Below are 10,666 nucleotides of genomic sequence, written 5' to 3'. Positions count from 1 at the left end.
TAACTTCTATGCTCGTCCTTTTTGGTACTTGTCTTATTCCAATCTATAACTAACTTATCTATTTTTCTTTCCTTATATTTTTCTAGTTACTTCTTTTTATTAACTTCTATGCTTGTCTTTTTGGTGCTTCTCTTATTCCAATCTATAACTAACTAATCTATTCTTTCCTTTTTTTCCAGATATTTCTTTTTATTAATTCGTATGCTCGTCTTTTGGGTACTTTTCTTATTCCAATCAATAACTAACTAATCTATTCTTTTCTTATATTTTCTAATTATATCTTTTCATTAACTTCTATGCTCGTCTTTTTGTGTTATTTTCTTATCCGTGTCTATAACTAACTAATCTATTCGATACTTATTTTTCCAAAAAGACAGGCATAGAGGATAACAAAAAGAAATACCTGGAAAAATAAGGAAGGAATAAATTAGTTAGTTATAAATTTGAGTAAGAAAAGAACCAAAAAAGACAGGCATACAAGTTAATAAAAACAAATAAATAGAAATATAAGGAGCAAAAAATAGATTAGTTAGTTATAGATTCTAATAAGAAAAGTACCCAAAACACAGGCATAGAAGTAAATAAAAAGAAATACCTGGAAAAATAAGTATCGAATAGATTAGTTAGCTATAAATTGGAATAAGAAAAGTACCAAAAAGACAAGCATAGAAGTTAATAAAAAGAAATACCTGGAAGAATAAGGAACGAAGGATAGATTTATTAGTTATAAATTGGAATAAGAAATGCACCAAAAAGACGAGCATAGAAATAATAAATAGAAATACCTGGAAAAATAAGGAAGGAATATATTAGTTATGGATTTTAATAAGAACAGCACCAAAAACATAAGCATAGAAGTTAATAAAAAGAAATAAAAAGAAAAATAAGGAACGAAGAATAGATTAGTTAGTTTTAAATTGGAATAAGAAAAGTACCAAAAAGACAGGCATAGAAGTTAATGAAAAGAAATACCTGGAAAAATAAGGGAAGAATAGCTTAGTTAGTTTTAAATTGGAATAAGAAAAGCACCAGAAAAGACGAGCATAGAAATAATAAAAAGAAATACCTGGAAAAATAAAGAAGGAATAGATTAGTAAGTTATAATTTGGAATAAGAAAAGCACTAAAAAAGGGAGGCATAGAAGTTAATAAAAAGAAATAACTAGAATATATAAGGAAAAAAATAGATTAGTTAATGATAGATTGGAATAAGAAAAGCACCAAAAATGACAAGCATGCAAGTTAATAATGAGAAATAGCTAGAAAATATTAGAAAAGAATAGATTAGTTAGTTATTGATTGGAATAAGAAAAGAACCCAAAAAGACGAAGTTAATAAAATGAAATAACTAGAAAATATTAGAAAAGAATAGATTAGTTAGTTATTGATTGGAATAAGAAAGTACCCAAAAAACGAGCATACTAATTAATAAAAAGAAATATCTGCAAAAATAAGTAAAGAATAGATTAGTTATTCATAGATTGGAATAAGAAAAAAGCACCAACAAAAGACAAGCATACAAGTTAATGAAAAGAAATAAATAAAAAAAATAAGGAACGAAGAATAGATTAGTTTGTTATGGATTGCAATAAGAACAGCACCAAAAAGACAAGCATACAAGTTAATAAAAAGAAATTAATAGAAAATATAAGGAATGAATAATAGATTAGTTAGTTATATATTGGAATAAAAACAGCACCAAAAGACAAGCGTAGAAGTTAATAAAAATAAATATAAATAACTTGAAAAATATAAGGAAAGAATAGATTAGTTAGTTATAGATTGGAGTAAGAAAAGTACCAAAAAAGACAAACATAGAAGTTAATAAAAAGAAATAACTAGAAAAATATAAGAACAGGAAAATAGATTAGTTACTTATAGATTGGAATAAGAAAAGTACCAAAAAAAAAACGAGCAGAGAAGTTAATAAATAGAAATACCTGGAAAAATAAGAAAAGAAGAATAGATTAGATAGTTATGAATTGGAATAAGAAAAGCATTAAAAAAGACAGGCATAAAAGTTAGTGAAAGAAATACCTCGAAAATAAGGAACGAAGAATAGATTAGTTAGTTATAGATTGGAATAAGAAAAGCACTAAAAAAGACAAGCATACAAGTTAAAGAAAAGAAATAACTAGAAAAATAAGGAACGAAGGATAGATTAGTTAGTTATAGATTGGAATAAGAAAAGCACTAAAAAAGACAAGCATACAAGTTAAAGAAAAGAAATAACTAGAAAAATAAGGAACGAAGGATAGATTAGTTAGTTATAGATTGGAATAAGAAAAGTACCAAAAATACAAGCATAGAAGTTAATGAAAAGAAATAACTAGAAAAATAAGGAACGAAGAATAAATCAGTTATATATAGATTGGAATAAGAAAAGCACTAAAAAGACGAGCACAGAGGTTAATAAAAGAATTAACTAGAAAATAAGGAACGAAGAATAGAATAATTAGTTATAGATTGGAATAAAGAAAAGTACCAAAAAGACGAGCATAGAAGTTAATGAAAAGAAGTAAATAGAAAAATATGGAAAGAATAATAGATTAGTTACTTATAAATTGGAATAAGAAAAGCACCTAAAAAGACAAGCATACAAGTTTATAAAAAGAAATAACTAGAAAAATAAGGAACGAAAAATAGATTAGTTAGTTATAGATTGCAATAAGAACAGCACCAAAAAGACAAGCATAGAAGTTAATAAAAGGAAATAACTACAAAAATATAAGGAAAGAAAAATAGATTAGTTACTTATAGATTAGAATAAGAAGAGTACCAAAAAAGTGGAGCATAGAAATTAATAAAAAGAAATACATGGAAAAATAAGGAAAGAAGAATAAATTAGTTAGATTACAAATTGGATTAAGAAAAGCACTAAAAAAGACAGGCATACAAGTTAATAAAAGAAATACCACGAAAATAAGGAACGAAGAATAAATTAGTTAGTTATAACTAACTAAACTATTCTTCGTTCCTTAATTATCTAGTTATTTCTTTTTATTAACTTGTATGCCCGTCTTTTTTGAGTTTCTTTTTCATTTAATTTTAACTAATACTAATTTTTATTATTCGTTCATATTTTTCTTCTTATATCTTTTATTAACTTCTATGTATTTCTTTTCATTACCTTTGTCTTTTGTCTTTTTGGTACTTTCTTTATTTTCAGTCTTTAATCTACAATTTATTCTTCGCCCTATATTTTCTATTTATATCTTTTTCATTAACTTCTATGCTTGTCTTTTTGTTTTTATTCTCTTATTCCATATAGCACTATTTTTTTATAGTTAATAAAATAGAGTTAATAAAAAGAGATGATTAGAAAATATAAGGAACGATGAATAGATTAGTTAGTTATAAATTGGAATAAGAAAAGTACCAAAAAAGACAAGCATAGAAGTTAATGAAAAGAAATACCTGGAAAAATAAGGGAAGAATAGATTACTTAGTTATAGATTGCAATAAGAACAGCACCAAAAAGACAAGCATACAAGCTAATAAAAAGAGATGACTAGAAAATATAAGGAACGATGAATAAATTATTTCATCATAAATGGAATAAGAAAAGTACAAAAGAAAACAGGCACAGAAATAATAAAAAGAAATACCTGGAAAAATGAGGAAGGAATAGATTAGTTAGTTATAAATTGAAATAAGAAAAGAACCAAAAAAGACAAGCATAGAAGTTAATAAAAGAAATACCTCGAAAATAAGGAACGAAGAGTAGATTAGTTACTTATAAATTGGAATAAAAAGCACTAAAAAAGACAAGCATACAAGTTAATGAAAAGAAATAACTAGAAAAATAAGAAACGAAGGATATATTACTTAGGTATAAATTGGAATAAAAAAAAGCACTAAAAAGACAAGCATACTAGTTAATGAAAAGAAATAACTAGAAAAATAAGGAACGAAGAATAAATTAGTTAGTTATAGATAGAATAAGAAAAGAACCAAAAAAGACAAGCATACAAGTTAATTAAAATAAAGAACTAGAAAAATATAAGGAAAGAAAAATAGATTAGTTACTTATAGATTGTAATAAGAAAAGTACCAAAAAAGACAAGCATACAAGTTAATAAAAAGAAATACCTGGAAATATAAGGAAAGAAGAATAGATTAGTTTGTTACAAATAGGAATAAGAAAAGCACTTAAAAAGACAGGGATAGAAGTTAATGGAAAGAAATAAGAAAAAAAAAGGAGCGCAGAATAGATAAGTTAGTTATAGATTGGAATAAGAAAACCATAATAAGTCAAGCGTAGAAGTTAATGAAAGGAAATAACTAAATAAATAAGGAACGAAGAATAGATTAGTTAGTTATAGATTGAAATAAGAACAGCAACAAAAAGACAAGAATAGAAGTTAATAAAAAGAAATAACTAGAAAAATATAAGGAAAAAAGAATAGATTAGTTAGTAATAGATTGAAATAAGAAAAGTACCAAAAAGACGAGCATAGAAGTTAATGAAATGAAATACCTCGAAAATAAGGAACGAAGAGTAGATTAGTTACTTATAAACTGGAATAAAAAAAAGCACTAAAAAAGACAAGCATACAAGTTAATGAAAAGAAATAACTAGAAAAATAAGGAACGAAGGATATATTAGTTAGTTATAAATTGGAATAAAAAAAAAAGCACTAAAAAGACAAGCATACAAGTTAATGAAAGAAATAACTAGAAAAATAAGGAACGAAGAATAAATTAGTTATAGACTGGAATAAGAAAAGAACCATAAAAGACAAGCATACAAGTTAACAAAAAGAAATAACTAGAAATATATAAGGAAAGAAAAATAGACTAGTTAGTTATAGATTGTAATAAGAAAAGTACCAAAAAAGACGAGCATACAAGTTAATAAAAAGAAATACCTGGAAATATAAGGAAAGGAGAATATATTAGTTAGTTACAAATAGGAATAAGAAAAGCACTAAAAAAGACAGGGATAGAAGTTAATGGAAAGAAATAAGAAGAAAAAGAGGAACGCAGAATAGATAAGTTAGTTATAGATTGGAATAAGAAAAGTACAACAAGACAAGCGTAGAAGTTAATGAAAGGAAATAACAAAAAAAAAAAAAGGAACGAAGAATAGATTAGTTAGTTATAGATTGGAATAAGAACAACACCAAAAAAGACAGGCATTTTTTTTTTTTACAGCAGTTAAGGGCACAAAAGAAATAACTAAAAAAAAAAAGCCCTTGCTCCCAAAAGAATCCAAAGAGGCCGAAAATAAGTCAGTTATAGATAGAATAAGAAAAGATACCTCTGAAAGAGTTCAAGTCGTAGGCAGGAGGAAATACAGAATAAAGAAGATTGTTCCAGAGTTTAATAGCGTGAGGATGAAAAATGAAGATGCTGGTTAACTCTTGCATAAGGGATTGTATAAGGAAGTACCAAAATGACAGTAGAAAGTCGATAAAAGGGCTACCGGAGGGGGGGAGGCATGCAGTTAGCAAGTTCAGAAGAGCAGTCAGCGTGGAAATATCGATAGAAGATAGAAAGAGAGGCAACATAGAAGCATAGAAGTTAATAAAAAGAAATAAGTAGAAAAATAAGGAACGAAGAATAGATTAGTTAGTCATAGATTGGAATAAGAACAACACCAAAAAAGACAGGCATTGAAGTTAATAAAAAGAAATAAGTAGAAAAATAAGGAACGAAGAATAGATTAGTTATTTATAGATTGCGATAAGAAAGCACCAAAAAAGACAAACATTCAAAATAATAAAAAGAAGTAATTAGAAAAAAATAAGGAGCAAAAAAAGATTAATTATTTATAGATTGGAATAAGCAAAGAACCAAAAAAGACAAGCATAGAAGTTAATAAAAGAAATACCTCGAAAATAAGGAACAAAGAATAAACTAGTTACTTAATAAATTGGAATAGGAAAAGCACAAAAAAACAAGCATAAAAGTTAATGAAAAGAAATAAATAGAAAAATAAGGAACGAAGAATAGATTAGTTAGTTATAGATTGGAATAAGAAAAGCACAAAAAAGACAAGCATACAAGTTAATAAAAAGAAATACCTGGAAAATATAAGGAACGATGAATATATTAGTTAGTTATAGATTGCAATAAGAACAGCACCAAAAAGACAGGCATACAAGTTAATAAAAAGAAATGACTAGAAAATATAAGGAACGAAGACTAGATTACTTAGTTATAAATTGGAATAAGAAAAGTACCAAAAAGAAAGGAATTGAAGTTAATGAAAAGAAATACCTGGAAAAATAAGGGAAGAATAGATGAGTTAGTTATAAATTGGAATAAGAAAAGCACCAAAAAGACGAGCATAGAAATAATAAAAAGAAATACCTGGAAAAATATGGAAAGAATGGTTTAGTTAGTTATAAATTGGAATAAGAAAAGCACCAAAAAGACAAGCATACAGGTTTATAAAAAGGAATAACTGGAAATATATATATATATATATATATATATATATATATATATATATATATATATATATATATATATATATATATATATATATATATATATATATATATATATATATATATATATATATATATATATATATATATATATATATATATATATATATATATATATATATATATATGTGTGTGTGTGTGTGTGTGTGTGTGTGTTTCGGGCACTCATCAGTAATTTTTTTTATTGTAGTTGGGATAATGCATAAGGGTTTTCGTTTGTTGACGATGAATGCAGCGAAAGAAATAAGGAGACGAAAAATAGCCTAATTCACCACAAGCGGCGGCCGACCGGCGGCCAGGCAGCGGGCAGTCATGCGTCGTCGCTGTACACATCCTTAGAAACCGTTCTGTGTTATGCTCATGTCACGTTTTATCTATGATCTGATCGCACCATAGCGTTCAGGAGACTTTGCTCTATGAGATGAAATTATTTATTTCAACCCTGGTTCAAAGACTGCTGAGAAAAGTAACTTTCATCGGATTAAATCTAACATTTTTTTCTATCTATCATTTGATTTTTTAGACACCCAGAAGTTTATATTTTAATTTTACCTGCATTTGGTATAATTTCTCATATTGTTAGTCAAGAATCAGGCCAAAAAGAATCTTTTGGTGCTTTAGGCATAATTTATGCCATACTAGCTATTGGAATTTCAGGGTTTGTCGTCTGAGCCCTTCGTATATTTACAGTTGGTATAGACGTTGATGCTCGTGTTTATTTTACCTCTGCTACAGTAATTATTGCAAGTCCTACAGGGATTAAAATCCTTAGAAAACTAAGAACTCTTCATGGAACACAAATAAATTACTCTCCATCCCTTCTGTGAGCGCGTCTTTATTTTCTTATTTACAATCGGAGGATTAACAGGGGCAGTTCTAGCTAACTCCTCAATTGACATTATTCTCCATGATACATATTATGTTGTTGCCCATTTCCATGATGTCCTTTCCATTGGAGCTGTATTCGGAATTTTTGCTGGAGTCGCCCACTGACTTTCTTTATTAACAGGATTATCCTCTAACCCCAAATGATTAAAAATTCATTTCCTTGTAACTTTCATCGGAGTAAATCTAACATTTGATTTTTTTCGACATATATATATATATATATATATATATATATATATATATATATATATATATATATATATATATATATATATATATATATATATATATATATATATATATAGGCGTAAAGTAATAAGATTTATTTTATAGATGTGCGTTGGAAATTAATTATATTACAGCATTTCTTAATATTTCAGTAATTGGTTTTTGAAAAATTATTTAAATCTACGCGAGTAGAAAGATAAAAGCATAAAACTCAAAGTAGAGCTAAAATAGAACAGCATTTCAGTTACGTTGAAAAGATGTATCGTGCAAATCGATTTACTTTGATTAGCATTAATAAAGGATTACTGTTACTAATTGTTTTGTAGTAAAATATTGTTACTAAAGGTAGCTATGTTAGGGTCTGAGTTTTGATTAAAAATCTAATTACAGATAATGGTTTGGAGAATTTATATACATAAAACTGGAATACACACGGCCCGGTAGCTCAGTGGATACAGCATCTGCCTCACAACCAGAAGGACCGGGGCTCGATTCCCTGGCCGGGTGAAGATAAGTTGGGTTTATCTTCTTTCACGTGTAGCCCCTGTGAGTAGGTACGCGACGTAAGGCGAGGAGTTGTGACCTCGTTGTCGCGGTGTGCATAGAAGGAGGAGGAGTATATAGGCAAGGAAGGCCGTGATGGAGGAGAGTGAAGAAAGGAGAAAAGGATGATAAGAAGATAGAGAAAAAGAAAGACGAGGAAGAAGAAGAGGCAGGAAGAAAAAGGTGATAAGGATGGAGGAAAAAGAGAGAATGCAGGAAGAGAAGGAGGTAAAGGAGGATTTGATGAAGGAAAGTGGAGAAGGAGGAGGAGGAGGAGGAGGAGGTTGTCTTCTTCAATACGACTTAATTTGGAATGGCTTTGGCTCATGACAACTCTCTCTCTCTCTCTCTCTCTCTCTCTCTCTCTCTCTCTCTCTCTCTCTCTCTCTCTTCCTCCTCCTCCTCCTCCTCCTCCTCCTCCTCCTCCTCCTCCTCCTGCATATCTCTGCCTATCATTTTATCTCAATATGATACCCAATAAGACCGGAGGGAAAGAAACGAGAGAGAGAGAGAGAGAGAGAGAGAGAGAGAGAGAGAGAGAGAGAGAGAGAGAGAGAGAGAGAGAGAGAGAGAGAGAGAGAGAGAGAGAGAGAGAGAGAGAGAAAATGGATACAACCTCCCTCATCTCCCTCGCTTTAAGAGATGGACAGTCCGCTCTCGAGAGAAATTGTGAGATAACTTTATCGATAGAGTAAAGAAAGAGAGAAAGGAAGCAAGGAAGAAAGAAAGAGAGAGGGAGAGGGGAAGGAGGGGGGGGGGGTTAGACAGACAGACAGATAGACAGAAGTACAAATGACAGGGACAGAGAAATATGGGTGTAATAGTAGTAGTAGCAGTAGTAGTAGTAGTTGTAGTAGTTGTAGTAGTAGTAGTAGTAGTAGTAGTAGTAGTAGTAGTAGTAGAAAGAGGAAGAGACGAAACAAAGATAGAAGATAATTAGAATAAGGAAGAAGAGCAGAATAATTATGAGGAAGAGGACAATGAGGAGGAGGAGGAGGAAGAGAACCTGAAGGAGGAGGAGGAGGAGGAGGAAGATATTTAAGAGCTGTGCAGGAGTTGTGTAGGAAGAGGGAGAGGAGGAGGAGGAGGAGGAGGAGGAGCAAGATTGATACCACGGTTTAAAAGAGAAGAGAAAAAAAAAGAATAACAAGGAGGAAAAAGAAGGAGAAGGAAGAGGAGGAGGAGGAGAAAGAGGAGGACACAGAAGAAGTAAAAGGAGGAGGAGGAGGAGGAGGAAGAGGAAGAGGAAGAGGAAGAGGAAGAGAAAGGGAAATTACTCTTATGAATTTACAATAATAAGGAAGAGACGAGGCGGAGAGATGAAGGTCGAAGGTTTGAAGCGTGACGCGAAGAGGAGGAGGAGGAGGAGGAGGAGATCCGGGTGGAGGGAGGAAAGCCAAGTGGAGGAAAGGAGGAAAGCCTTGTTGATGAAAGGAAAACTGTTTACATAGATTTACATAGAATTCAGACCACACAGACCCCTTTTTCCAGACTAGGTGATCTCTCCTTAAACCTGAGTGATTCTACATTAATCACAAGGCTCCAAAACTTTGCATTTCTACTCTAGTTAATATTAAGTTGAAGGAAGTGTCGATCGAGTTTGTTTTTAAAGGAGTCAGTCGTGTTACACTGGACCACTGAAGGCGGGAGCTTATTCCATTCTCGCACTACAACGTTGGTGAAGAAAAATTTGGTGCAGTCTGAATTTACTTGTCTACATTTGAGTTTTACGCCATTGTTCCTCGTTCGCAAAGTGTCATCGATCATAAACAATTCTAATTTGTCCACATTCGTAAACCCATTAAGTGTTTCAAATAATATTAAGTTTCAAATAATATTAAGTTGAAGGAAGTGACGGTCGAGCTTGTTTTTAAAGGAGTCAATCATGTTACACTGGACCACTGAAGGCGGGAGCTTATTCCATTCTCGCACTACAACGTTGGTGAAGAAAAATTTGATGCAGTCTGAATTTACTTGTCTACATTTTTAAGTTTTGGTCCACGTTCTCGTTTGCAGAAGTCATCGATCATAAACAATTCTAATTTGTCCACATTCCCCATATTAGCGTTTCTGTTTCAAATAATAGTTTCAAAATAATAATAAGTTGAAGACGGTCGTCGAGTTTCTTTCTAAGTCAGTCGTTACATCACTGAAGACACTGAGTTATTCCATTTATTCCATTCTCGCAACCGATGTGTCTGAATTTACTTGTCTACATTTGAGTTTTACGCCATTGTTCCTCGTTCGCAAAGTGTCATCGATCATAAACAATTCTGATTTGTCCACATTCGTAAAGCCATTAAGTATTTCAAAACATTCGATCAATTTTCCTCGGAGGCGACGTTTCCCAAGAGAGGACATGTTAAGGGTGGAAAGCCTCTCGTCATCGTAGGAGGAGGAGGAAACTCGATTGGAGGAGGAAAAGCGGAGGAAGGAAAGGAGGAAACAAAGCTGGATGGAGGAAATGAGGAATGATGTGGTTGCAAATTTTTAATAAGAAGGAAAACGGGAGACAAGAAAGGGAAGAGAAAGAAGGCGGGAACGAGGAAG

At 30.9% G+C, this 10,666-nt stretch overlaps 1 pseudogene; it reads left to right on the top strand.

Annotated features, from left to right (window-relative positions):
- The first annotated feature begins 7,029 nt into the window (after positions 1-7,029).
- LOC127003155 (cytochrome c oxidase subunit 1-like) overlaps positions 7,030-10,666 on the top strand; it is a 94,862-nt pseudogene continuing 91,225 nt past the window's right edge.

Source organism: Eriocheir sinensis, chromosome 24, assembly GCF_024679095.1.
Source record: "Eriocheir sinensis breed Jianghai 21 chromosome 24, ASM2467909v1, whole genome shotgun sequence".
NCBI lineage: Eukaryota > Metazoa > Arthropoda > Malacostraca > Decapoda > Varunidae > Eriocheir > Eriocheir sinensis.
Note: the sequence above shows the minus strand (reverse complement) of the source record. Positions and strands in the feature narration are given on the sequence as shown.